At 49.9% G+C, this 26,590-nt stretch overlaps 2 long non-coding RNA genes across 2 annotated transcripts in view; one reads left to right on the plus strand and one right to left on the minus strand.

Moving 5' to 3' along the window:
• LOC140419600 (uncharacterized) overlaps nucleotides 1-7,691 on the plus strand; it is a 43,581-nt gene extending 35,890 nt beyond the window's left edge. Inside the window, exon 3 of the long non-coding RNA XR_011945892.1 lies at nucleotides 6,871-7,691. This is a non-coding gene — a long non-coding RNA (uncharacterized lncRNA). The remainder of the gene's footprint in view (nucleotides 1-6,870) is intronic.
• On the minus strand, nucleotides 1,503-4,343 carry LOC140419599 (uncharacterized). Its single transcript, XR_011945890.1, has 2 exons — nucleotides 4,184-4,343; nucleotides 1,503-3,243 (listed from the first exon to the last, which is right to left on the minus strand). It is a non-coding gene; the product is annotated as an uncharacterized lncRNA (long non-coding RNA).
• Nucleotides 7,692-26,590: the final 18,899 nt, after the last annotated feature.

Below are 26,590 nucleotides of genomic sequence, written 5' to 3' on the forward strand. Positions count from 1 at the left end.
CTTTTTGAGTTCTTCCACACAGCATTTCAAGAACTCTTGTTGTTCAGGGCCCCATGTTAAACTGCCACCTTCCGACGCCATCTTGGTTTTTGCTTGCCTTCCTTGCCGCTGTTCTAAAGGATCCACTGCAATCCGGCCACTTTGTCCTCCTTTTTTCATCCGTATCCAGGGAGAATTCCCTTCTGGTTTACCGCACAGTGTTTTTAGCCGTCAAAATTGCCGTTGGGGCTCCTATCAAGAGCCCAAAAGTCCGTTTCACCGGGAGCTGCCGAAACGTGCGACTCAGCTGGTCATCGCCACACCCGGAAGCCCGACAAGTTCCCTCTTGACAGACTGGTACAAAAGGTGAAGTCACATGTGATCAGGCATGAGCTGGCAAGATGGATACAGAACTGGCTCAGTCATGGGTGCTTTTCCGAATGGAAGGATGTGACCAGTGATGTTTAGCAGGGTTCAGTGATGAGACCTTTGCTGCTCATGGTATATATAAACGAATTGAAGGAAAATATAGGTCTGGTTTGAAAATTTGCAGACGACACAAAGATTAATGGAGTTGCGGATAGTGAAGAGGATTGTCATAGGATACAGTACAATATAGATCGGTTGGAGACTTGGATGGAGTGAAAAAATGCGAAGTAAGGCATTTTGGAAGGTTGAATACAGGTGGGAATTATACAGTAAAATGCTGAGGAGTATTGACAGGCAGAGAGATCTGTGTATCCAGGTCCACAGATCACTGAAAGTGGCAACGCAGGTGGATAAGTTAGTCAAGAAGGCATACAGCATGCTTGCCTTCATTGGTCGGACCATTGAGTATAAAAATTGGCAAGTCATGCTGCAGCTGTACAGAATCCTAGTTCGGCCACATTTGGAATATTGTGTGCAACTCTGGTCGCCACACTACCCGAAGGGTGTGGATGTTTTGGATGGGGTACAGATTTGGTTTACCAGGACATGGCCTGGTCTGGACGATATTAGCTATGAGGAGAGCTTGGATAAACTCAGATTGTTTTCACTGGAATGACGGAGGTTGAGAGACAACCTGATCGAGGTTTACAAAATTATGAGGGGCATAGACAGAGTGGAGAGTCAGAAGCTTTTTCCCAGGGTGGAAAGGTCAATAACTAGGCAACTAGGTTCAAGGTGAAAAGTGTAGAGGAGATGTGTGAGGCACGTTTTGTACACAAGAGGTTGGTGAGTGCCTGGAACTCGCTGCCGGGGCAGGTGGTGGAAGCAGGGGCGATAGCAACGTTTCAGAGGCATCTTCGCAAATACATGACTAAGATGGGAATAGAGGGATACGGACCCAGGAAGTGTAGAAGATTGTAGTTTAGTCGGGCAGCCTGATCGGCGCAGGCTCGGAGGGCCGAAGGGCCTGTTCCTGTGCTGTTCTTTGAAAGAATCGATAGTTGGAAAGGAAATGAGGTCCAGAAATGGAACAATCGGTGAGAGGACATCAATTAATCACCTCTTATCCTGGAGAAATCAAGGACTTGACACTCTTGTGTGTTTGAAACAACACTGATTTATTTAACAGGCATCAAGACATTAAACTCCAGCTAAGTTACAGAGATTATTAACATCAGAATGAAGATGGCTGAGAGAATCCTGATTGAGGTGTTCAAGATCCTGAGGGGTATAAACAGGGTTAGCAGTGAGAAACTGTTCCCTCTGAAGAGAAGATCAATAACGAGAGGACTCCGATTTACATTAATTGGGTGGACTGGATTCAACTGATCTCTCCACACATCTTCTCGACTGAGTAATACTACACTCCGTATGCTTCACCCGGTGACTGTGTCTATGTATTTATATTGTCCATTTATCGTATGTCCTAGGTTTTTTCATGTATGGAACAATCTGTCTGGACTGTACACAGAACAATAATTTCCACTGTACCCAGCACACATGACAATAAATCAAATCCTAAAAGGAGTAGAAGTGATGCGAGGAAAAGATTTTTCACCCAGGGGGTGGTTGGTGCCTGGAACAAACTTCCTGAGACGGTGGAGGAAGTGGGTTTGATCGAGGTATTCCAAAGGGAATTGGATTGTTCGCTGAAAAGAATGAATGTGCCAGGTTATGGGATAAGGCAGTAGAGTGGCACTCTGCAGAATGTTCTTTCAGTGAGCCAGCACAGACTCAATGGGCCGAATGGCCTCCTTCTTTACTGTAAAGATGATAGAATGAGTTCCTGAATTATGGGGAAAGATCACAGAGAGCAGTTCATACTAGGACACTGCAGGCCCAAGAATACAGCTGTAGATCCAGAATATTAAACCCAAGTCCAGTTACAGGGATGATCAACATCAGCGGAAACAAACCCCAACTCAGAATGAATGTGGCTCAGTCCTGGATGTGGTTAACAGCAATAACAGCAGAATCTACTCCCTGCAGTTACTCGTGAAGTCGCTGGTGTGTCACCAGGTGGGATGAGGTAGTGAATCCCTTCCCACACTCTGAGCAGGTGAATGGCCTCTCCCCAGTGTGAAGTCGCTGGTGAGCTTTAAGGCTGGATGAATGCCTGAAGCTCTTTCCACAGTCAGTACAGCTGAACGGCCTCTCCTCAGTGTGAACCCGCTGGTGTGTCACTAGATTGGATGAATTGATGAATTGCTTCCCACACACGGAGCAAGTGAACGGCCTCTCCCCGGTGTGAACTCGCCTGTGTAATGCTAGGTTATACATCTGAATGAATGCCTTCCCACACACGGAGCAGGTGTAGGGTCTCTCCCCAGTGTGAACTCGCTGGTGCAATGTCAGGCAGGATGATTGAGTAAATTCCTTCCAACATACAGGGCAGGTGAAGGGTCTCTCCCCTGTGTGGACACGTCGGTGAGTTTCCAACTTAGATGGGCAAGTGAATGCCTTCCCACAATCCCCACATATCCATGGTTTCTCCATGTCATCATGTCTCTCCATGTTGGATGATCAGTTTAAGCCTCGTCCTCACACAGAACACGTGTACAGTTTCTCCACTGTGAATGGTGTGATGTGTTTTCAGGCTGTGTAACTGGTTGAAGCTCTTTCCACAGTCAGTTCACTGGAACACTCTCACTTGGGGGGTGTCTCAGTGCTTTTCCAGTCACACTGATGTTTGAAATATTTTCCCACAGACACACATTTCTCCTTCCACATTCAAAGGCCGATGATATTCAGATCCTAATGAATCGAGTGACTGTCAGATTTTGACGTGATGTTTGGTTTGAGTTTCCCGTCTGAAAATCCTCCCCTTCTTGTCGCCTGCAGATAGAATTTACAAAGGTCATCACTGTCAGTCCAGGAAAGAAATTCAGAACAGACAATTCTAGTTTCTCTGGAACATTTTTTTCCTCTCTTGTTCCCACAAAGCTGTAAATCCCCGTCCGACACACTCTCCCTCCTCCCTCAGCTGAAATCTAAATATTGTGTTACATTGCTTTCTGTATCCTGACAACCAATTTGAACAAATCTCTCCAGAACCTCATTCCTCTCTTTCTTTGGAATCTCCTCTAGCCCCACAACCCTCTAAGGTATCTGCACTGCTCTAATTCTGGCTTCTTGTGCATTCCCCTTTTAATCTCTCCATCATTTGTAAGCAGGCCTTTGGTTCCCTCGGTTCCAAGCTCTGACATTCTCTCCCTAACGTCTCCTTCTGTCTACCTCACTTTCCACTGTTAAGACACTTGTGTATTGCTGGAAAAAGAGACATGCTGTGGAAGATTTTCATTGTGCATTCATCAGGACAGATTTGTCAAACTTTGTTTTATAATTTTTCTGTGAAGTATATTGGGATGGTTTATAAGTTGTTGTTGACTGTAACCCTGACCTCCTGGTTTACAAAACCCATTGATTTCACAAAACTCATTCTCTGATGTATTTTGTCCCCTGGGTCATTCATCCGGGTTTGCCCCCTACAAACATGGTGGCCGCTCATGCGTCGTATTCCTCTTTGCCCCTATAGAGATGGCGGCCACACATGCGCCCTGGAGCTCACTGTCCTCTCTCAAGATGGCGGATGTTAACTCGGGCCTGACAATCTTAGGAAGGCCCGAGGATTTTGCCTCAGAAATTGAGGGTTTTCTGGCCAATACCGGGTGTTTATAAAAACTCGCAACCCATCCGCCATCCAATAACATTTATGTTATTACTTCGGTCTTTGTAAAAAATCTCCATTTTAAACCCGCTCGCTCGAGATCCTTACCGTCTGTCGCTAGGAACTGCGCATGCTCCAGCTGACAAACCAGGGAGCTGACAATGATTGTGGAGGGTTTGCGGATCCTCTCCGGTCCGGCCACCTGACGCTGACTCCGCTTCTCCGGGACAGAAACCCGTCTCTCTGCCCAGGACCATCAGTGGCACTGCGCGTGCGCACTGGACTCATTTACAGCCGCCGCACTGCGCATGCCCCAGCTTGTAATGCCCGGATGATTGACGGCAGCTCCCAGCCAATAGGAAGAGGGGGCGGGACTGGAGAACAGAGGCAACCCCCTGGGTGGGGAGCAAACATTTCAACATTTGCTCCCGAAATCTGGCAGCATAATGCAGCAAGGCCGAAACAATTCAAGCGCTCATTTAAAGAATAACTGGACAGCCAGGGAGTGTCACCATTCGAACAGTAAGAAGTCTTATAACACCAGGTTAAAGTCCAACAGGTTTGTTTCGAATCACTAGCTTTCGGAGTGCAGCTCCTTCCTCGGGTGAATGAAGAGGTCTGTTCCAGAAACATTTATATAGACAAAGTCCTGTCTGCGTGGATACTCCCCGTGGGCGTGGGTCTCTCCCCCACAACCCAAGGATGTGCTGGGTAGGTGAATTGACCATCTAAATTGCCCCATAATTGGAAAAAAGAATTGGCTAACCAAATTTATTTAAAGAAAAGAAGAAAATGGAATCACACAGCACAGAAAAGGCCCTTCTGCCCATTGCATATTCATCGGACAAAAACAACCATCCATTCTAATCCCATTTTTTGTTTTCTCTCATATACCGTTATTTGTTTAAAGGTGAAGAAGGGGCATTTAAAGAATGAGACACAAAAACTGTCGCTCTGTTCAATATGAAACGACACTCATTGTTTGTCTTCAGCAAAAAGGTCGCTGCTGCCCAAGCCATGGAATCATAGAATCATAGAATTTACAGCGCACAAGGAGGCCATTCGGCCCAACGAGTCTGTACCGGGCCTTCGAAAGAGCACCCTACTGAAACCCACACCTCCACCCTATCCCTGTTACCCCACCAAAACTGAACCTTTTTTGGACACAAAGGACAATTTAGCTCAGTGAATCCACCTAACCAGCACATCTTTGGACTGTGGGAGGAAACCGGAGCACCCAGAGGAAACCCATGCAGACACGGGGAGAATGTGCAGACTCCACACCGACAGTGTGCTGTGAAGCAACTGTGCTAACCACTGTACTACCTGTTGCCCGATGGAGCAGGACTAGGAAACCCTATCCCAAGATTGGTTCAAAATTAGTTAGAAGGAAATGATGAACTGAGAATGTAAATTACAGGGGCGCTGGCAATAATCTCCCGTTCTTTCCTGGAGCTGCTGGCCGACTGGAGAATTGCAAAGTTTATGTACTTAGAACATATGAACTAGGAGCAGGGGTAGGCCATCTGGCCCCTCGAGCCTGCTCCACCATTCAATGAGATCATGGCTGATGTTTTGTGGACTCAGCTCCACTTTCCGGCCCGAACACCATAACCCTTAATCCCTTTATTCTTCAAAAAACGATCTATCTTTATCTTAAAAACATTTAATGAAGGAGCCTCCACTGCTTCACTGGGCAAGGAATTCCATAGATTCACAACCCTTTGGGTGAAGAAGTTCCTCCTAAACTCAGTCCTAAATGTACTTCCCCTTATTTTGAGGCTATGCCCCCTAGTTCTGCTTTCACCCGCCAGTGGAAACAACCTGCCCGCATCTATCCTATCCCCTTCATAATTTTATATGTTTCTATAAGATCCCGCCTCATCCTTCTAAATTCCAACGAGTACAGTCCCAGTCTACTCAACCTCTCCTCGTAATCGAACCCCTTCAGCTCTGGGATTAACCTAGTGAATCTCCTCTGCACACCCTCCAGCGCCAGTACGTCCTTTCTCAGGTAAGGAGACCAAGACTGAACACAATACTCCAGGTGTGGCCTTACTATCACCTTATACAATTGCAGCATAACCTCCTGAGTCTTAAACTCCATCCCTCTAGCAATGAAGGACAAAATTCCATTTACCTTCTTAATCACCTGTTGCACCTGTAAACCAACTTTTTGCGACTACATAAGGCTTTGGTCAGGGAAATTAGGGATGGGCAATGAATGCTGGCCCAGCCAGCAATACCCACACGCTGTGAAAGGATAAAATAAACACAGTTACCAGGGCGAGGGGTGGAGATGGTGCCCAGAGAATGGAGTTTGTATCGGGGACTGAAGACAATGGCTTTGCTGTTTCCAATGTTTAATTGGAGGAAATCTCTGTTCACCCAGTTCTAAATGTCAGACAAGTCTGGTTGATGTGTGAATTGGAGGTGATGGTTTTCAAATACACCTGTAACCTTGGGAAAGTTGAGGGTTTGAGATTTTGTCAAAAGTTATTGTTCAGGTTGTAGTTATATAAAATCTGTCTCTTTCACCTCCTGCCTCTCCACCTCTATTTCTCCCCTTCTACTCCCAAAATGTCTCGAGGTTTGTGTCGGCCCAGACGAGGTGGCAGGCTCCCTTCCCTGAAAGACATTGGGGTTTTATGACAATTCAGCAGTTTTCTTGGTCACTTTTTCCCAATCCAAGGCCCACAAATGACCAGATTCATTCAGCTCAATTTCACAAGCTGCCTTGTGTTTTTGTGCATTCTCTCTCACTCCGTATTTTCTGTTTTAAATCCGTTTCACAGGGTATAAGAAGGGGAGGATTTGCCTCCGGAAACTTCAGGAGCTGATGGAATCGCCCAATTTATTGGAACCGGAATACATTTTGAACATGGAAGGAAAAAGCACCATTCTCAGTGGGGACAAACCGTGCGTGTGTTGTGTGTGTGGACGAGGATTTAGACAATCAGCTGTCTGTCGAGACATAAGCGGAGTCACACTGGGGAAAAACCATGGAAATGCGGGGACTGTGGGAAAGGATACAATTACCCCTATGAACTGTAAATTCATGAACGCAATCACACTGGGGTGAGGCCGTTCACCTGTTGTGTGTGTGGGAAAGGATTCCCTCAGTCATACATCATACAGATACACCAGCGACTTCACACTGAGGAAAAGCTGTTCACCTGCTCTGAGTGTGGGAAAGGTTTCAGTCAATCATTCCACCTCATGATACATCAGCGGGACTGGGGTCAGGTGATCATCTCAACTCATTTTGCACCAGCGACTTCACACTGAGGAGAGACCTTTTAAATGTCCAGAAGTGCTATAAACATTCCAGATGAAAAATCAATGTGTTCACACAGATGAGAGACCATTCAGTTGCTCTCATTGTAGAACTGGGTTCAGGCGATCATCTCACCTCACCGTACATCAGAGAGTTCACACTGGAGAGAGGCCGTTCACCTGCTCCGAGTGTGGGAAGAGATTCACTCAGAAATCCAACCTGCTGACACATCAGCGACTTCACAAGTGACTGCTGGGCTTGAATTTTGCTGTTAGTTACATACAGACTGTAAACATGTTAATTGGCGTCTGTTTCTGTTAATAAATTTCATCGCAGTTATTGGTGGCAATATTCTGGGTAAAAGTCAAATGAAGTTAAACACATGCTGACAAATCTTTTTAATATCTTTTATACAACTTAGTTCCTTCTGAAATGCTCTCCCTCTCCCCTGTCTCTATTCTCACCACCAACAACAAGTGTGATGAGCTGATGGAGCTTATTTATCACTAAGAGTGAGACAATCTGATCAGTTATCTCTGCTGTTTTCCTCCCACCAGCTCACAGGGCCAAACTGTCTCTCTAATTCCCCTTGCCTGAGCCCTGAACTCTCATATTTCTCTAGTTTCTCTCCTAACCTCTATCCATCTCAGAGCTTACCTTATCCACGAGACCTGCCTTCTGCTCCCTTGACACTATTCTCGCTAAACTCGGATCATCCAACTTCTCCACACAACTGCTTTGTTCACAGTTCTCTCTCTTGTTTCATTCAGTTCGTCTCGCCATTAAATCCACTGTCACCACCCATCCTAAAAAGCCCCACCGTGATTGCAAACTACTGCCCAACTCCAACCTCCCTTTCTTCTCCAAAGTCCTTGTACTTGATGTTCCCCAAGGATCTATCCTCAGCCCCTCCTATTTCCCCATCTACACGCTGCCACTAGGTGACATCATTCAAAAGCACCGTGTTAGTTTTCACATGTATTTAGTACAGGGCTAAATCGCTGGCTTTGAAAACAGACCAAGGCAGGCCAGCAGCACGGTTCAATTCCCGTACCAACCTCCCCGAACAGGCGCCGGAATGTGGCGACTAGGGACTTTTCACAGTAACTTCATTTGAAGCCTACTTGTGACAATAAGCGATTTTCATTTCATTTTCATTTCATACACTAACAACACCCAGCTCTACCTCACCACCATCCCTCTCCATTCCTCACTGTCACTAAATTATCAAACTGCTTATCCCACATCCAATACTGGATGAGCAGAAATTTCCTCCAATTAAAAATTGGGAAGATCAAAGCCATTGTCTTCAGTCATCATTAGAAATTCCGTTCCCTAACTCTCGAGTCCATCCCTCTCCCTGGGAACTGTCTGGGGCTGAACCGCACTCTGCACAATCTCCGTGTCAGATCTGACCCCAAGATGAGTTTCTGACCACATATCCAGACCATTACTGATACCAGATATTTCAATCTCCAAACTCTAGCCTGTCTTCACCCCCATCCCGACTCATATGCTGCTGAAACCCTCATCCATGCCTGTGTCACCTTTAGACCTGATTCCAATACATTCCTGACCAGCCTCTCCCATTCACCCCACTCCCACACGGAAACGTGAGATTATTCTAATCTCTGCTGCCCTTGTACTTTCTCACACCCAAGTCCTATTCACTGTCCTCCATTGGCTCCTGGTCAAGTAATGCCTTGATTTTAAAATATGAATTATTGTTTTCAAGTTCCTGCACAGTCCTGTCCCTCCCTGTCTCTACAATCTCCAGTCGCACAATCCTCTGAGATATCGTCACTCTTCTCAATCTGGCTTCTTTGTCATCCCTGATTTTAATCACTCCACCATTGGTGGTGGGGCTGAGGAATAAAACCAAAACTTCTCCAGCTCCCTCTCCTGATGAAAAATTCCTGTTATTATCTCCTCTCCAATCGAGGTTTTGGCTATCTACCCAAATATCGCCCTATGTGACTCAATGTCAATGTATTCTTTACGAACCTCCTCTGACACACCTTGAAACATTTTTTTACATTAATTGAGTTATATAGATACAAATGGTTACTGTTTCACAACGGCCATTTTGCTCAAAATAAGATTCCACAAACAGCAATCAGACTGATTACTGTGGCGCTTCGAGAACCCAGGAGGAAGGGAGTATTCCTTTTTCTCATGTTTATAGGGTGTATTCAAGAACCAACTTTTTTGTGCTGAGCTGGACAGTCTTGGTCAGGGTGGAGGGGCAGAGTACGCGGGGGATGGTAAACCCGGACCACACGCCCCATTGGTTGGAGATACAGCTGAGATCGGGATGGGAGCAGAGGCCGGGGTGGCGGCTCGATTCGGGTTTGTTGGCAGATAGAGGATTTTGTGATAAAGTGCAGACTGTGATTGAAGATGATGTAGAATTGAACCAAAACAGGGAGATTTGGTGGGTGGCCACATTTTGGGATGCACTGAAAGCGGTGGTCCGAGGGGAGATTATCTTGTTCAAGGCACATGCGGACAGGGAAAGGAGGGAGGAGGATGAGCGGCTAATGAAGGAGATAGTTGAGGTAGATCGAGAGTACGCGAGGGTGCCCACCATGGAGGGATTGGCGAGGAGGAAAAGGTTGCAGGGGCAATTTGATAGATTGATGATGGGGAGGGCGGTAGGACAGCTGCTTACGGCAAGGGGGGTCCAGTACGAATATGGGGAGAAGGCGAGTCGAATGTTGGCGCATCAGCTATGGAGGCAGGCCGCATCCAGGGAAATGTTGGGGATAGTGACTGAGGCAAGGGATGTGGTGTCGGAACTGGGGAAGATAAATGAGGGTTTTATGATTATTATAAGGAGCTCTACAGGGTGGACATGGGTGGGTGAAGGGGGGGGGGTGTTTTTTAGACAGACTGGAATTTTCAGTTCGAGGAAGAGAAGAGGCGGTGCTGGAGGAGCCCTTGGGGCTGAGGAAGGTATTGGACAGTATAAGGGGTATGAAGTTGGGGAAGGCCCCAGAGCCCGACGGTTACCCAGCGGACTTTTATAAGGAGTTGACAATGGACCTGGTGCCACATCTCTTGGGGCGTTTAATGAACCGTGGAGAAGGGGGAGCTTCAGGAGACGATGACGCAGGAAACAATCACATTGATACCACTGAAGGGGAAAGACCCGTTGGAATGTGGGCCCATATCGCTGTTAAATACAGCCGTGAAAATGCTGGCTAAGCTGGTGGAGGGAAGGTTGGGCCCCGGGGGTGGTTGTGGAGGATCAAACAGGCTTTGTAAAGGGCAGGCATCTTTCTAGTAATATAAGGAGGCTGGTAAACGTGATCATGACCCCGTCGAGAGCTTGGGTACCAGAGGTAATGGTGCCCATGAATGCGGAAAAGGCTTTTGACCAGGTGGAGCGATGGTACCTGTTTGAGGTCCTGGGAAGGTTCGGGATTAAGCCTGTTATACATGGTACCGGTGGCGGACCAACGATATGGGTTTGCGAAACTTTGAACTGCACAGGGGACAAGGCAGGGGTGCCCATTGACACCGCTTCTATTTGCACTAGCTATAGAGCCTCTGTCAATGGCTCTTTGGGGGTCGACAGAATGCCAAGGGGTTATGAGGGGACATAGGCAGCATCCATAAGACCATAAGAAATAGGAGCGGAAGTAAGGCCATTCGGCCCATCGAGTCCACTCCACCATTCAATCATGGCTGATTTCAACTCCATTTACCCGCTCTCTCTCCATAGCCCTTAATTCCTCGAGAAATCAAGAATTTATTAACTTCTGTCTTAAAGACACTCAACGTCCCGGCCTCCACCGCCCTCTGTGGCAATGAATTCCACAGACCCACCACTCTCTGGCTGAAGAAATGTCTCCTTATCTCTGTTCTAAAGTGACTCCCTTTTATTCTAAGGCTGTGCCCCCGGGTCCTAGTCTCCCCTGCTAATGGAAACAACTTCCCTACATCCACCCTATCTAAGCCATTCATTATCTTAATCATTATCTGGTGTCGCTATACATGGACAACCTGCTATTGCATGCAACGGACCCGCTGGAGAGCATGGAGAGGATTATGGGCCTGTTGGGGAGGTTTGGGGTGTTCTCGGGATAAAAGTTAAATGTAGGGAAAAGCAAAGTGTTCCTGGTGAACAAGCTGGGTCGGCGAGCCAACCTAGGTGGCCAGAGACAAGTAGGGATTCAAGTAGCGAGGCAATGGGCGAAGCTACATAAATGGAATTTAACAAAACTGGTGGAGGAGGTCAGTGAGCATCTGAAGAGGTGGGACACGCTGCATTTGACTCTGGCAGGGAGGGTCAAAGTGGTGAAGATGAACATTTTGCTGAGGTTCCTATACATATTCCAGAAACTTCCGATATTTGTATCGAAGGTCTTCTTTCAAAAACTGGATATCATTATTTCAGATTTTGTATGGGCAGGGAAGGTGCCAAGGGTAAGAGGACCGTTTTACAGAGATAGAGGCAGAAGGGAGGCTTGGTGTTGCCAAACCCGCTGTATTGTTACTGGGCGGCGAATGTGGAGAAGGTGAGGTGGTGGTGGGAAGGAGGGAAGGCAGAATGGGTTAGGGTGGAGGAAGAATCCTGTAGGGAGTCCAGCTTGAGGGATATGGCGGCATTGCCAATGGCACCAAGGAAATACATGGAGAGCCTGGTGGAGCAGTCCACAGTAAAGGTGTGGAAGCAGCTGAGGAGGCATTTCAGGATAGAAGGGATGTCGGTGTTGGCGCCGCTGTGCAAAAACCACGGTTTCAAGCCAGGGGTGAATAGACGGCATGTATATGAAGTGGAGAGAAGCTTAAGATGAGGGATTTGTACCTGGTTTGCCAGTATAGAGGAACCGAAGGAGAGGGTAGGGCTCCCAAGAGGATGAGAGTTTAGAAAACTGCAGGTAAGAGATTCTGCACAAAAGGTTTGGAAAACGTTACCCAGGTTACTGAGGTCCATCTTGTTGGAGCGACTGCTGCTCCGGACGTATAAGGGAGGACAGGATCGGGAACATATACAGGTGGATGGGAGAGCAGGGAGGTGAGTAGGTGGTGAAGATTAAGGAGATGTGGGAGGGGAAATTCGGAGGAGAGATAAACTGTGGAGTATGGAGTGAGGCACTATGAAGGGTTAATACGACCTCCTCATGTGAAAGGGTGAGCCTGATACAGTTCAAGGTGGTACCTAGGGTATATATGACTCGGACAAGAATGAGTGGATTCTTCCAGGAGTTGGAACACGAGTGTGAGAAATGTGGGTCAGGACCCAGCGAACCACGCACAAATGTTCTGAGGCTGCGAAGGCCGGAGAGATTCTAGGCAGGAGTGTTTGTGGTGCTAACAAGGATAGTGGGGGAGGAGGTTGAGCCAGACCCTTCAATCGTGATATTTGGGATATTAGAGAAGCCGGAGCTGATAGAGGGATGGAAGACCAATGTTGTGGCCTTCGCCTCTCTGATTGCCCGGTGAAGAATTTAATTGGAGTGGTGGTCAGCAATGCCAGTGGGTGTAGCAGCCTGGCTGGGTGACTTATATGAGTTACGTTGGTTGGAAAAGATCAAATAGGACTTCCGGTTGCGGCGATGACCAGCTAAGCCGCACGTTTCGGCGGCTCCAGCTCGAACGGACCTTCGGGCTCTTTTAAGAGCCCCAACGGGGAATTTTTTCGGGACGAAACCCGGTGTGGGGTGAGACAACAGGGAGTCCCCCCAACGAAAAAGAAAAATATCGGCGGCGGCGGCCAGATCGCGAAGAATCCTCGAGGACAGGGGCAGAAGGAAAAAGGAGCAAGATGGCGGCGGAGAGAGCCCAGGCGACATGGGGGCCGGACCAAGACGAATTTTTGAGACGGTGTGTGGAGCTGCTTAAGAAGGAGGTGCTGGCCCCGATGCTACAAGCAATTGAGGGGCTTAAGGAGGCACAAAAGACCCAGGAGATGGAGCTCCGCGTGGTGGAGCAGATGGTGACGGACAATGAAGACGAGATCCTGGGCCTGGCGGTCAAAACACAGACGCACGAGGCGCTCCACAAAAAGTGCATTGAAAGGATTGAAGTCCTAGAAAACAGATCATGGAGAAAGAACCTTCGGATCCTGGGTCTCCCCGAGGGAGTGGAAGGAGCGGACGGCGGGGCTTACGTGAGCACGATGCTACGCTCGCTAATGGGAGCCGAGGCCCCCTCGGGCCCTTGGAAGTGGAAGGGGCTCATCGGGTCCCTGCGAGGAGACCAAAGGCGGGAAAACCACCTAGGGCGACGATCGTGCGATTTCATCGCTTCAATGACAGAGAGGTGGTTCTGAGATGGGCCAAAAAGGTACGGAGTAGTAGATGGGAGAATGCGGTGGTACGGGTGTACCAGGATTGGAGTGCGGAGGTGGCGAGAAGGAGGCCGAGTTTTAATCGAGCCAAGGAGGTGCTACACAAGAAGAAGGTGAAGTTCGGGATCCTGCAGCCGGCGCGACTGTGGGTCACGCACCAGGAGAGGCATCACTACTTCGAAACGGCGGAAGAAGCATGGACCTTCATTAAAAACGAGAAACTGGATCAGAACTGAGGGACTGATGTTAGAGGGGAAATGACAATGCCGATGTATATAGAGATGTAAATTGGGGAGGGGGGGACACTAAGAAATGTGGGCGCCGGTGGGGGGGAAGAAGAGACATAGGCGGGGATGGGGAATGGGAGTGGGGCGGCAGAGGGAGCTGCGCCACAAGGGGCGGGACAACTATAGAGAACACGGGGCTTACTGTTTTTGTTCCCGCGCCAGAAAGATGATGGCAGGGAGATAGGCGCAAGGTAGATGGGAGTTCCCCACACGGGGGGGGGGGGGGGGGGCGTCAAGGAGAGAGCGGGAGAAGCCGGGGTCAGTTGAAGTCAGCTGACTTTCGGAAGCAATATGGGGGGAGTAATCATGCTAGATGGGGATCTAGCGGGGGGGGGGAGGGGGGGAGGATAACTGGGTTGCTGCTGCAGAAATCAAAGAGGAACTGGTAAAAGAAAGGGTGGTCGGGGCTGGAATGCGCCGCCTGGGGAACGGGTGGGTGCGCGGAACCTGGACGTGGGACTGGCCTAGAGAGGGTGATGGCTAGTCGACACGGGAAGGGGGCAGGTAGCCCCCCAGTTCGGCTGATCACGTGGAACGTGAGAGGCCTAAATGGGCCGATTAAGAGGGCCCGAGTGTTCGCGCACTTAAAAGGACTGAAGGCAGACGTGGCCATGCTTCAGGAGACGCACCTGAAGGTGGCGGACCAGGTTAGGTTAAGGAAAGGATGGGTGGGACAGGTGTTCCACTCTGGGCTGGATGCAAAGAACAGAGGGGTGGCCATACTGGTGGGGAAACGGGTGTCATTCGAAGCTAGGAACATTGTAGCAGACAGCGGAGGCAGATATGTGATGGTGAGTGGCAGACGGGAGGGAATGGAGGTCGTGTTAGTTAACGTATATGCCCCGAATTGGGATGGTGCGGGATTTATGAAGCGGATGCTGGGACGCATCCCAGACCTGGAGGTAGGAAACCTGATAATGGGGGGGGACTTCAACACCGTGTTGGACCCAGGGTTAGATAGATCTAGATCTAGGACCGGAAGAAGGCCGGCAGTGGCCAAGGTGCTTAGGGGGTTTATGGACCAAATGGGGGGAGTGGATCCGTGGCAATTTGTTAGGCCGAAGGCCAAAGAGTTCTCCTTCTTCTCCCATGTTCACAAGGTGTATTCCCGGATAGATTTCTTTGTTTTGGGAAGGTCACTGATCTCGAGGGTGGAAGGAACTGAGTATTCAGCCATAGCTGTTTCAGATCATGCCCCACACTGGGTGGACCTGGAACTAGGAGAGGAGAGGGAGCAGCGTTCACTCTGGCGACTGGATGTGGGATTACTGGCGGATGAGGGAGTCTGCGGAAGGGTGCGGGGATGTATCGAAAGATACCTGGAGGCCAATGACGACGGGGAGGTCCGAGTGGGAGTAGTATGGGAAGCACTAAAGGCGGTGGTCAGAGGAGAGCTGATCTCCATCAGGGCCCACAAGGGGAAAATAGAGGCCAAGGAAACGGAAAGACTACTGGGGGAGATTTTGAGGGTAGATAAAGAATACGCGGAGGCCCCGGAGGAAGGACTATACAGGGAGAGGCGACGACTCCAGGCGGAGTTCGACCTGTTGACCACAAGGAGGGCGGAGGCACAGTGGAGGAAGGCACAGGGGATGAGATATGAATATGGGGAAAAGGCGAGTCGCCTGTTGGCCCATCAGCTGTGAAAGAGGACAATGGCAAGGGAGATAGGGGGAATTAGGGATGAAAAGGGAGCTACGGTGCGGAGAGCAGGGAAGATAAACGAGGTGTTTAAGACCTTTTACGTGAGACTTTATAGGTCCCAACCCCCGGAGGGAAAAGAGGAGATGCGGCAGTTTTTGGACCAATTAAGGTTCCCGAGGGTGGAGGAGCAGGAGGTGGAAGGCCTGGGGACGTCGATTGGGGTGGACGAGGTTACCAAGGGGCTGGGGAACATGCAGGCAGGGAAGGCCCCGGGACCAGATGGGTTCCCCGTGGAATTTTATAGAAAATATGTGGACTTGTTGGCCCCGCTGCTGGTAAGGACCTTTAACGAGGCCAGAGAAGGGGGGACCCTACCCCCGACAATGTCGGAGGCGACGATATCGCTAATCCTGAAGTGGGATAAAGATCCGCTGCAGTGCGGGTCCTATAGGCCTATCTCACTGCTAAATGTGGACGCCAAGTTGCTAGCAAAGGTGCTGGCAACGAGGATAGAGGATTGTGTCCCGGGGGTGGTGCACGAAGACCAGACAGGGTTCGTAAAGGGGAGACAACTAAATGTCAACGTGCGACGGCTATTAGGGGTGATAATGATGCCCCCAGTAGAGGGGGAGGCAGAGATAGTGGCGGCAATGGATGCAGAGAAGGCATTTGATAGGGTGGAGTGGGAGTATCTATGGGAGGTGCTGAGGAGGTTCAGGTTCGGGGACGGGTTTGTCAGCTGGGTTAAACTCCTCTATGGGGCCCCAACGGCAAGTGTGGTCACAGGTCGGCAAAGGTCGGAGTATTTTCGACTATACAGGCGAACAAGACAGGGATGCCCGTTGTCCCCATTACTGTTCGCGTTGGCAATTGAACCACTGGCCATAGCGCTGAGAGACTCCAGAAAATGGAGAGGGGTGATTAGAGGGGGATAGGAACACCGAATGTCACTCTACCGGATGACTTACTGCTGTATGTGATGGACCCAGTGGGGGGGATGATAGAGGTCATGCAGATATTGAGGGAGTTTGGAGATTTCTCGGGATATAGGCTTAACATGGGAAAGAGTGAGCTTTTTGTGATACACCCTGGGGACCAGAGTAGAGGGATAGATGGCCTACCGCTAAGGAGAGTGGAAAGATACTTCCGATACCTGGGGATTCAGATAGCCAGGAGCTGGGGAACCTTACACAGACTTAATCTGACACGACTGGTGGAACAAATGGAAGAGGATTTCAAAAGGTGGGACATGCAGCCGCTGTCACTGGCGGGCAGAGTGCAGGCAATTAAGATGATGGTCCTCCCGAGGTTCCTATTTGTGTTCCAATGTCTCCCTATACTGATCACTAAGGCCTTTTTTTTAAAAATAGATAGGAGCATCACGAGCTTCGTGTGGGCAGGGAAGGTCCCGAGGGTAAGGAGGGGGTTCCTACAACGTAGTAGAGACAGAGGGGGACTGGCGTTGCCGAATTTGGGCGACTACTACTGGGCCGCCAATGTGGCGATGATTCGTAAATGGATGATAGAGGGAGAGGGAGCGGCGTGGAAAAGATTGGAGATGAAGTCCTGAAAAGGGACGAGCTTAAAAGCGCTGGTGACGGCGCCACTACCGCTCTCACCAAAAGAATTTACCACGAACCCAGTGGTGGCGGCAACATTAAGTATCTGGGGGCAATGGAGGTGACAGAGGGGTGTGCTGGGAGCCTCGGTGTGGTCCCCGATCAGGAACAACCATAGGTTTGCCCCAGGGAGGCTGGATGGAGGATTCCAGAGCTGGCACCGGGTAGGAATCAGGAGAGTGGGAGATTTATTTATACACGGGACGTTTGCGAGCTTGGGAGCGCTTGAGGAAAAGTATAAGCTGCCCCGGGGAAATTTCTTTAAATATATGCAGGTGAGAGCGTTCACGAAACAACTGGTGAGGGAATTTCCGCTGCTCCCGACACAAGGGATCCAGGACAGGGTGCATTCGGGGGTGTGGGTCGGGGAGGGCAAAGTGTCAGAGATATACCGGGAGATGAGAGAAGAGGGGGAGGAGTTGGTGGGCGAACTGAAGGGAAAATGGGAAGAAGAGCTCGGGGAGGAGATTGAGGAGGGTTTGTGGGCTGATGCCCTAAGTAGGGTAAATTCCTCTTCCTCGTGTGCCAGGCTTAGTCTGATCCAATTTAAGGTGCTGCATAGAGCACACATAACGGGAGCAAGGTTGAGCGGGTTCTTCGGAGTGGAGGACAAGTGTGGGAGGTGCGGGGGATGCCCGGCAAACCACACACATATGTTTTGGTTGTGTCCGGCACTGGAGGGGTATTGGAGGGGAGTGACGGGAGTGATCTCGAAGGTGGTGAAGGTCCGGGTCAAACCAGGCTGGGGGCTAGCTTTATTTGGAGTTGCGGATGAGCCGGGAGTGCAGGAGGCGAAAGAGGCCGATGTCGTGGCCTTTGCATCCCTTGTAGCCCGGCGTAGGATTTTACTCATGTGGAAGGAAGCGAAACCCCCCGGACTGGAGGCCTGGATAAACGATATGGCGGGGTTCATAAAACTGGAGCAGATGAAGTTTGCGCTGAGAGGATCGGCTCAAGGGTTCACCAGGCGGTGGCAACCGTTCCTCGACTACCTAGTGGAACGTTAGAGGGAAGATAGATGACCAGCAGCAGCAACCCGGGGGGGGGTGCAAATTGTTTGGGTTTTTGGAGGGGGAGAGGGGGCGGGGGGGAGTATTACTTTGTGTTATTTAGTTAGTTTACCATGTTAGTTACACAATGTTATATTGCTTTTATCATGTTACTTGTATTTGTATTTCTTTGATTTGTAAGGGAAAAAATTGTGTTTGAAAACTTTAATAAAATATATTTTTTTTTAAAAAGGAAAAGATCAAATATGAATTACGGGGTTCAGTGGAGGGTTTTGTTGCAAGGTGGGGGATGTTCGTGGCCGTGTTTGAGGAGTTGTTCATCGCGAGGCAGCGAGGATGAAAAAGGGGAAAAATTTGTACATAGTGTATAGTTGTCTGATGGAGAGTTCACTTCCTGCATTGTTAATGTTTCATAATCTTTTATATAAGTTTGGAATTAAATACATTAAAATAAAATCACACTGATTAATCCAGTCTTTTTGGTCGTATTTGAAACATGGATTTTGATCCCACTGCACCAGGGGAACATCTTGTGGACCGTATGTGGGGTTAGCCCATTGAATCCCTAGAGGGCAGAAGGAGGACATTCAGCCCAATGAAAGAGCACCAGTGACTTCCGGGTGCGGCGATGACCAGCTAAGTCGCATGTTTCGGCAGCTCCCGGTGGAACGGACTTTTGGGCTCTTAATAGGAGCCCCAACTGCAATTTTAACGGCTAAAAACGCTGTGCGGTAAACCAGAAGGGAATTCCCCCTGGATACGGATGGAAAAAGGAGGGGAAAGTAGCCGGATTCCAGTGGATCCCTTAGAGCAGCGGCAAGGAAGGCAAGCAAAAACCAAGATGGCGTCGGAAGGTGGCAGTTTAACATGGGGCCCTGAACAACAAGAGTTCTTGAAAAGAACTCAAAAAGGAAATGAAGAAAGAGCTGTTGGCCCCGATATTACAGGCGATCGAAGGGCGAAAGGATGAGCAAAAGACCCAGGAACGGGAGCTTCGGGTCGTGAAGGCAAAGGCTGCCGAGAATGAGGACGACATACAGGGCCTGGTGGTGAAGACGGAGATGCACGAGGCACACCATAAACGATGTGTGGAAAGACTGGAGGTGCTGGAGAACAACGCGAGGAGGAATAACTCAAGGATTCTTGGTCTTCCTGTAGGTGCGGAGGGAGCGGACGTCGGGGCATATGTGAGCACGATGCTGCACTCGTTAATGGGAGCGGAGGCGCCGGCGAGCCCGCTGGAGGTGGAGGGAGCATACCGAGTGATGGCTCGAGGACCGAGAGCAGGAGAAATTCCTAGAGCCATAGTGGTGAGATTCCTCCGTTTTAAGGACAGAGAGATGGTCCTTAGATGGGCAAAGAAAACTCGGAGCAGTAAGTGGGAGAACGCGGTGATCCGCGTATACCAAGACTGGAGTGCGGAGGTGGCGAGAAGAAGGGCGAGCTTTAATCGGGCCAAGGCGGTGCTTCACAAAAAGAAGATAAAATTTGGGATGCTGCAACCGGCAAGACTGTGGGTCACATACCAAGGGAGGCACCACTACTTTGAGACGGCGGAGGAGGCGTGGACTTTTATCGTGGAAGAAAAATTGGAATGATCGGGTTATTAAAAAGAACGTTTGAAACAAAGTGGTGGGGCGAGTATGGGGGCGAAGAGGGGGGTAAAAAGGGGGAAAGAGGAGTTTTATGTTATTAATCCTGCGATATGGTAACTTTTCTCTCTTCCACAGGTGGTGGTGGGGGGAGGAAAGGAGGTGGAGGAGATGGGGCGTTGGCCATTGGGGGCGGGGCCAAGGGGGAAGCGCGGGCTTGGTTCCCGCGCTATGATAATCATGGCTGGAATAGGGAAGCTTGAAGGAGGGGGCGTCGCATGCTGCGAGCCGAGGTCACGGGGGGAAGCCGAGGGCGGCCAGAGTTTGCTGACTTCTGGGAGCAACATGGGGGGTGTAACTACGCTAGTGGGGGATCTAGCGGTCGGGGGGGGAGGGGGGAATTATTGGGTTGCTGCTGCCGGGGAGAGGGGGGAGCTGGTATGGGGTGGGGTGGGTGGGGGGGCACCGCCTGGGGGGGACACAGCTGCGTGGGAACCGGGGGAGGAGCTGGAAAAAGGGGATGGCTAATCGACAAGGGGGGGGGGGGTAAAAAGCCCCCCAACCCGGCTGATCACGTGGAATGTGAGAGGGCTGAACAGGCCGATAAAAAGGGCAAGGGTACTCGCACACCTTAAGAAACTTAAGGCAGACGTGGTTATGTTACAGGAGACGCACTTGAAACTGATAGACCAGGTTAGACTACGCAAAGGATGGGTGGGGCAGGTGTTTCATTCGGGGCTAGATGCGAAAAACAGGGGGGTGGCAATATTAGTGGGGAAGCGGGTAATGTTTGAGGCAAAGACTATAGTGGCGGATAGTGGGGGCAGATACGTGATGGTGAGTGGCAAATTACAGGGGGAGACGGTGGTTTTGGTCAACGTATATGCCCCGAACTGGGATGATGCCAATTTTATGAGGCGTATGCTAGGACGCATCCCGGACATAGAGGTGGGAAAGTTGGTAATGGGGGGAGATTTCAATACGGTGTTGGAACCAGGGCTGGACAGGTCGAGGTCCAGGACTGGAAGGAGGCCGGCAGCAGCCAAGGTGCTGAAAGATTTTATGGAGCAGATGGGAGGAGTAGACCCGTGGAGATTTAGCAGACCTAGGAGTAAGGAGTTTTCGTTTTTCTCCTATGTCCACAAAGTCTCTTCGCGAATAGACTTTTTCGTTTTGGGAAGGGCGTTGATCCCGAAGGTGAGGGGAACGGAGTATACGGCTATAGCCATTTCGGATCACGCTCCACACTGGGTAGACTTGGAGATGGGGGAGGAAACAGAAGGGCGCCCACCCTGGAGAATGGACATGGGACTAATGGCAGATGAGGGGGTGTGTCTAAGGGTGAGGGGGTGCATTGAAAAGTACTTGGAACTCAATGATAATGGGGAGGTCCAGGTGGGAGTGGTCTGGGAGGCGCTGAAGGCAGTGGTTAGAGGGGAGCTGATATCAATAAAGGCACATAAAGGGAAGCAGGAGAGTAGGGAACGGGAGTGGTTGCTGCAAGAACTTCTGAGGCTGGACAGGCAATATGCGGAGGCACCGGAGGAGGGACTGTACAGGGAGAGGCAAAGGCTACACGTAGAATTTGACTTGCTGACAACGGGCACTGCAGAGGCACAGTGGAGGAAGGCACAGCGTGTACAGTACGAATATGGGGAGAAGGCGAGCAGGTTACTGGCCCACCAATTGAGGAAAAGGGGAGCAGCGAGGGAAATAGGGGGAGTGAGGGATGAGGAAGGAGAGATGGAGCGGGGAGCGGAGAGAGTGAATGGAGTGTTCAAGGCATTTTATAAAAGATTATACGAAGCTCAACCCCCGGACGGGAGGGAGAGAATGATGGGCTTTCTGGACCAGCTGGAATTTCCTAAGGTGGAGGAGCAGGAGAGGGTGGGACTGGGAGCACAGATCGAAATAGAGGAAGTAGTGAAAGGAATCAGGAGCATGCAGGCAGGGAAGGCTCCGGGACCGGATGGATTTCCAGTTGAATTTTATAGGAAATATGTGGACTTGCTCGCCCCGCTACTGATGAGGACCTTTAATGAGGCAAAGGAAAGGGGACAGCTGCCCCCGACTGTGTCTGAGGCAACGATATCGCTTCTCCTAAAGAAGGAAAAGGACCCGCTGCAATGCGGGTCCTATAGACCTATTTCCCTCCTAAATGTAGACGCTAAGATTCTGGCCAAGGTAATGGCAATGAGGATAGAGGACTGTGTCCCGGGGGTGGTCCACGAGGACCAAACTGGGTTTGTGAAGGGGAGACAGCTGAATACGAATATACGGAGGCTGCTAGGGGTAATGATGATGCCCCCACCAGAGGGGGAAGCGGAGATAGTGGTGGCGATGGATGCCGAGAAAGCATTTGATAGAGTGGAGTGGGATTATTTGTGGGCGGTGCTGAGGAGATTTGGTTTTGGAGATGAGTATGTTAGATGGGTACAGCTGTTGTATAGGGCCCCGATGGCGAGTGTGGTCACGAATGGATGGGAATCTGCATACTTTCGGCTCCATAGAGGGACAAGGCAGGGATGCCATCTGTCCCCATTATTGTTTGCACTGGCGATTGAGCCCCTGGCAATAGCATTGAGGGGTTCCAGGAAGTGGAGGGGAGTACTCAGAGGAGGAGAAGAACACCGGGTATCTCTGTATGCGGATGATTTGTTGTTATATGTAGTGGACCCGGCGGAGGGGATGCCAGAGATAATGCGGACACTTCGGGAGTTTGGCGAATTTTCGGGATATAAACTGAACATGGGGAAAAGTGAGTTGTTTGTGGTGCATCCAGGGGAGCAGAGCAGAGAAATAGAGGATTTACCGTTGAGGAAGGTAACGAGGGACTTTCGTTACTTGGGGATCCAGATAGCCAAGAATTGGGGTACATTGCAGAGGTTAAATTTAACGCGGTTGGTGGAACAAATGGAGGAGGACTTCAAGAGATGGGACATGGTGTCCCTGTCATTGGCAGGGAGGGTGCAGGCGGTTAAAATGGTAGTCCTCCCGAGATTCCTCTTTGTGTTTCAGTGCCTCCCGGTGGTGATCACGAAGGCTTTTTTCAAAAGGACTGAAAAGAGTATCATGAGTTTGTGTTGTCCGGGAAGACCCCGAGAGTGAGGAAAGGATTTTTACAGCGTAGTAGGGATAGGGGGGGGGGGGCTGGCACTACCGAGCCTAAGTGAGTACTACTGGGCCGCCAATATCTCAATGGTGAGTAAGTGGATGGGAGAAGAGGAGGGTGCGGCGTGGAAGAGACTGGAGAGGGCGTTCTGTAGGGGGACTAGCGTACAAGCTATGGTGACGGCCCCATTGCCGTTCTCACCGATGAAATACACCACAAGCCCGGTGGTGGTGGCTACTTTGAAAATCTGGGGACAGTGGAGACGGCATAGGGGAAAGACGGGAGCCTTGGTGGGGTCCCCGATAAGAAATAATCATAGGTTTTTCCCGGGGAGAATGGATGGGGGATTTGGAATATGGCAAAGAGCAGGAGTTACACAATTGAAAGATCTGTTTGTGGATGAGAAGTTTGCAAGTCTGGGAGCGCTGACTGAGAAATATGGGTTGCCCCAAGGGAATGCATTCCGGTATATGCAACTAAGGGCTTTTGCGAGGCAACAGGTGAGGGAATTCCCGCAGCTCCCGACGCAGGAGGTGCAGGACAGAGTGATCTCAAAGACATGGGTGGGGGACGGTAAGGTGTCAGATATATATAGGGAAATGAGGGACGAGGGGGAGATTATGGTAGATGAGCTGAAAGGGAAATGGGAAGAAGAGCTGGGGGAGGAGATTGAGGAGGGGCTGTGGGCGGATGCTCTAAGTAGGGTAAACTCATCGTCCTCGTGTGCCAGGCTAAGCCTGATACAATTTAAGGTGTTACACAGGGTGCATATGACTGGAGCACGGCTCAGTAAATTTTTTGGGGTGGAAGATAGGTGTGCGAGATGCTCGAGAAGCCCAGCAAATCACACCCACATGTTCTGGTCATGTCCGGCACTACAGGGGTTTTGGGTGGGGGTGACAAAGGTGCTTTCGAAAGTAGTGGGGGTCCGGGTCGAACCAAGCTGGGGGTTGGCTATATTTGGGGTTGCAGAAGAGCCGGGAGTGCAGGAGGCGAGAGAGGCTGATGTTTTGGCCTTTGCGTCCCTAGTAGCCCGGCGCAGGATACTGTTGATGTGGAGGGAAGCCAAGCCCCCGGGGGTGGAGACCTGGATAAATGACATGGCAGGGTTTATAAAGCTGGAACGGATTAAGTTCGTCCTAAGGGGATCGGCTCAAGGGTTCACCAGGCGGTGGCAACCGTTCGTCGAATACCTCACAGAAAGATAGAGGGAATGGAAAAGAAGAAGGCAGCAGCAGCAGCCGGGGGTGGGGGGGGGGGGGGGGGGTTGGGGGGGGGGGGGACCAGAAGGACTCTCAGGTCCGTTAATATATATGTATAATATGTATAGGTTGTTGCTATAGTTAATTGTATATTGGACTGTCAAATCATATTTTTGGAGAGTGTTTATCTGAGACAAGGCAGTTGCCATTTAGAGTTAGTTTTCGTTTTTTGTTAGATATTATTTATTTTTTGTTTATAAAACTGGCCTTTGTTATTTATACTGTTATATTACTGTGTAAAGGATACACAATGTACTGTGATGGTTGGCCAAAAATTTTCAATAAAATATATTTTTTTAAAAAAGAAAGAGCACCAGTCCTAGGGCTACTTCCCTGCCCTATCTCTGTAACCCCACCTAACCTGCACATCTTTGGACTGTGGGAAGAAACTCGAGCACTTGGAGGAAACCCACGCAGACACGTGGAGAACGTGCAATCTCCACACAGACAATCATCCAAGGCAGCTTTGACAAAGAGTCATGCAGGCTCAAAACATTAGCTCTCTCTCCATAGATGGTGTCCGTTCTGCTGAAATTGTCCAGTATTTTCTGTTTTGGTTTCAGATTCCAGCATCTACAGTAATTTGCGTTTATCTACAACTTTATATCACTTTACAAAAAGGAACAAAAGTTCTTGTGTTCCTTTAGCATCCTCCGACATATCAAAGTGATCAGTCAATTATGGATTTTGGAAGGAAGAATTAGGAGAGGCAGTATAAAGTAAATAGAAACATAGAATCCCTACGTACAGAAGGCTAATCGAGTTCACACCAACCACCTGAAAGTGCACCCAATCTACCCATTCCCCCACCTTATCCCCGCAACCCCACCTAACGTACACACTAAGGGGTTTTATCATGGCCAATCCACCTAACCTGCACATCTTTGGACCGTGTGAACGAACCGATGCCCAGAGGAAACACATGCAGACATGGGGAGAACATACAAACTCCATACAGTCACCCACAGCAGGAATTGAACCTCCATACAGTCACCCACGGCAGGAATTGAACCCATGTCCCTGGCACTGTGAGGCAGCTGTGCAAACATAACCATTGTGCCGTGTGCAAATGGTACCCATTTAAAGAAGGTGTAGCAATAGAATATCCTGGGCATTACTCTCCTCCCAAGATAAGTGCACTCTAGACTGAACATTATTCCACCCCTTTGTTCCCACAAACTGGATAATTAATCCATCCCAGGGGGTGAGATACATAAAGCTGAGCATTCCAGTACCAAAGAGAAACACCCCTTGATAGAGTTCTGTTTTGTAGACATCTCTCTATTCATTCTACTTCCTGGACTTGCACTCAACATATTTCGTAGACTACATGCTGCAGAGACAATGGACCAGTGAGTGGTTGGGGTCGACACTAAACCCTGTAGTAGGTGGATTGATAAAGTGGATAAACAACATAATGGGCTACAAAGCGAAGCCGAACAGTATCTCTGGCAGCAGCGCACCCCCCCCCCCCCCCCCGACAAACTCAATGCATTCTATGCTCGGTTCGAGCAGGTAACCAACAATCCGCTGGCGAGTGCCCCAGCAGCCCATAATTCACCCATACCCACCATCACAGCTTCCGAAGTCAGATTAGCCTTCCTGAAAGTGAACCCTCGGAAGGCGACGGGCCCAGACGGGATCCCTGGCCGTGCACTCAGAGCCTGCATGGACCAGCTGGCAGAGGTATTCACGGGCATCTTTAACCTGTCCCTACTCCACTCCGAGGTCCCCACCTGCTTCAAGAAGACCACCATCATACCGGTACCAAAGAAGAACCAGGCAACGTGCCTCAATGACTACCGACCAGTGGCCCTGACCTCAGTCATAATGAAGTGCTTCGAGACGTTGATCATGAAACGCATCACCTCCATACTCCCAGAACGCCTTGATCCACTGCAATTCGCATACCGCTGCAACCGGTCCACATCAGACACCATTTCCTTGGCCCTACACTCATCCCTAGAGCATCTCGAAAACAAGGACTCCTACATTAGACTCCTATTTATTGACTACAGCTCCGCCTTCAACACCATAATCCCAGCCAAGCTCATATCAAAGCTCCAAAACCTAGGACTTGGCTCCCCACTCTGCAACTGGATCCTCGATTTTCTGACCAACAGACCAATCAGTAAGAATGAACAACAACACCTCCTCCACAATAGTCCTCAACACCGGCGCCCCGCAAGGCTGCGTACTTAGCCCCCTACTCTACTCCCTGTACACACACGACTGCGTGGCAAAACTTGGTTCCAACTCCATCTACAAGTTTGCTGACGATACGACCATAGTGGGCCGGATCTCGAATAACGATGAGTCCGAATACAGGAGGGAGATAGAGAACCTAGTGGAGTGGTATAGCGACAACAATCTCTCCCTCAATGCCAGCAAAACTAAAGAGCTGGTAATTGACT

Source organism: Scyliorhinus torazame, chromosome 5, assembly GCF_047496885.1.
Source record: "Scyliorhinus torazame isolate Kashiwa2021f chromosome 5, sScyTor2.1, whole genome shotgun sequence".
In the NCBI taxonomy this organism is placed as follows: domain Eukaryota; kingdom Metazoa; phylum Chordata; class Chondrichthyes; order Carcharhiniformes; family Scyliorhinidae; genus Scyliorhinus; species Scyliorhinus torazame.